Source organism: Pteronotus mesoamericanus, unplaced genomic scaffold (assembly GCF_021234165.1).
Source record: "Pteronotus mesoamericanus isolate MK-2021 breed Mesoamerican mustached bat unplaced genomic scaffold, CSHL_Meso_final contig_2, whole genome shotgun sequence".
Classification (NCBI taxonomy): domain Eukaryota; kingdom Metazoa; phylum Chordata; class Mammalia; order Chiroptera; family Mormoopidae; genus Pteronotus; species Pteronotus mesoamericanus.
In genome coordinates this window covers 8,213,804-8,216,369 of record NW_026555084.1, presented here as the reverse complement: position 1 = coordinate 8,216,369, position 2,566 = coordinate 8,213,804, and the positions used below count along the sequence as shown (strand labels likewise).

At 47.0% G+C, this 2,566-nt stretch overlaps 1 pseudogene; it reads left to right on the top strand.

The window, feature by feature from the left end:
• Positions 1 to 881: 881 nt before the first annotated feature.
• Positions 882 to 2,312, top strand: LOC129066759 (branched-chain-amino-acid aminotransferase, cytosolic-like; annotated as a pseudogene).
• Positions 2,313 to 2,566: the final 254 nt, after the last annotated feature.

The following is a 2,566-nucleotide window of genomic DNA, read 5'->3' as shown; positions in this document are numbered from 1 at the left end:
GGGACCTCATTTTGAGTTAATTACCTCTTTAGTGGCTTTCTCCAAATACAGTTACAGTCTGAGTATGGAGGTTAAGACTTCAACATACAGACTTGGGGCAGGGGGGTGGCGGGGAGACACACTACTTAGCCAGTGACAAGGTGTCACATGTTAAAGAGGTGAAGTGATATGCCAGTGGCATAAATATAACTTACACTTCACCTTTAAACCTGTTAAAGCTTTGAAAGATGATCCTGTTGGCTTTCTGGGCAGCACCACGGTGGTGGGCAAGAACAAGTGCCTTTATGAAAGGAGGCAAAGAGGGAGCCAAGGAGAACATGCCACGATTGAAGCTCGGTTGATGTCGAGACTGCTGATGGTTATTTGCTTCGTCTGTTTTGTGTTGATTTTACTAAAAAATGCAACAGTCAGATTTGGAAGACCTTAACGGGTCCGTCAAATCCAGAAGATGGTGCAAATCATGACCCAAGAGATGTAGACAAATAACTTGAAAGAAGTGGTCAATAAATTGATTCCAGGGCCCTGGCTGGTGTGGCTCAGCTGATTGAGTGCGGGCCTGTGAACCAAAAGGTCACTGGTTTGATTCCCAGTAAAGCCATATGCCTGGGTTGCAGGCCAGGTCCCCAGTTGGGGAACGTGTGAGAGGCAACTGATTGAAGTATCTCTCAAATATTGATGCTTCTCTCCCTCTCTTCTTATCTCCCTTCCCTTCTCTCTATAAGGAAAGAAATAGAATCTTTAAGAAAAAAAAGATTCCAGGTAGCATTGGAAAAAACATAGAAAGTCTTGCCAATCTATTTATCTGCTCCTTGATGTCTTTGTTAGGAAAGTCAAAATACCAAAGAAGCCCAAGTTTGAGTTGGGAAAACTCATGTATCTTCATGGCGAAGACAGCAGTTCTGGAAAAGCAGGGGCTGAGACAGGTGCTAAAGTTGAATGAGCTGATGGACAGGAGCTCCAAGTCCAAGAATCTGTTTAAAATTCAGACATTTAATGGTGACGAATAAAAAATTCTCTGTGATATTTAAAAAAGAAACTTTGAAAGGTGACTCTTGATAAATTCTGAAAAATTAATAGGTGCTTCGTTGACAGTTTATGTAGGCAGCCCCTCTGCCATGAGTAGTAACAGCCACCCCGGCCACGTCTTAGATGTGCCCGCTGCCGACAACCGAGAAGTCACCGGCGGCCTGGGACACATCGGGTTTGTCCTCTGCTCGGCTCCAGCCATCCTCACAGCCACCGGACAAGGAAGGGCTGTAATAATGGATTGGATATCCTGCAGAACATACCGGCGAAGCAGGATCAAACACAGTCATGGGAACTTTAAAGGCTAAAGATCTAATAATCCCACCAGCCACCGTTTTAAAGGAGAAACCAGACCCAACTGCTGTGGTTTTTGGAACCGTTTTCATGGATCACATCTTGACAAATGAGTGATCCTCATAGTCTGGATGGAAGAAACCACATACCAAGCCTTTTCAAAACCTGTCATTGCGTCCGAGCTCATGTGCTTTGTACTATGCTGTGGAGTTATGTGGAGGAATGAAGGTATTTCGAGTAGATAATGAAATTCGACTCTTTGGGCCAAAGCTCAGCATGGACAGACTGCACTGATCTGCTCTGAGGGCAGCTTTGTGGGGATTTAACAAGGAAGAGCTTACAGAGTATATTCAACAACTTGCGAAATTGTATTACAAATGGGTCTCGTATTCAACATCTGTGAGTCTATATATTTGTTCTCTCATAGGAACTGAGCCTTCTCTTGGAGTCAAGAAACCTACCAGAGCGATGATCTTTGTGATCTTGTGCCCAATGGGATCTTACTTTTCGAAGGGGACCTTAAATCCATTGTCCCTCTGGGCCGATCCGAAGTCTGAAAGAGCCGGGGAAGCTAGGACTGGGGGCAGCAAGGTGGGTGGGAATCCTTGCTCATCGGTTTTTGCCCAGCGCGGAGCAATGGGTAACGGGAGTCAGGTTCTGTGGCTCTGGGAAGAGGATAATCACATAAGGGAAGTTGGGCTGAGAACCTTTTTCTTGACTGGATAAAAGAAGGTGGAGAAGAAGAACTGGCAGCTCCTCTGCTAGACGACATCGTTCTCCCAGGAGTGGGCAGAGCGCTCTGACCTGGCAGGCGGCGGGGTGAATTTAAGGTGTCGGGGAGGCACCGCACCCTGGGTGACTTGACAGTTGCCCTGGAGCAGAACCAAGGGGAGGCGCCGCTTGGCCCTGCCGCAGCTGGCGTGCTGGCCCCGTGTCTGATGGACTGCGCGAGGGCGGGGCTCCACACAGGCCACCCGTGGAGAATGGCCTAGGCTCGCAGGCTGGGTCTTGGGCAAATGGGCTGATAACTCAGCATGGGAGACAAGAGAGCAACCGGACAATCATTGACTCCTGAATGAAAAATACAGGATATTCTGTGTGCTCTTGGGGCAGACTGTTACTTTTGAATTATGATCGATTCTTTGATGTTGCTGTTGAACTATGATAGATCCTTTGGCTACCTGTTTTTAGTTGTGCATCATGTAATTTACATTACCCGTGTTAGCAGGGTGATTGTTTCCTCATA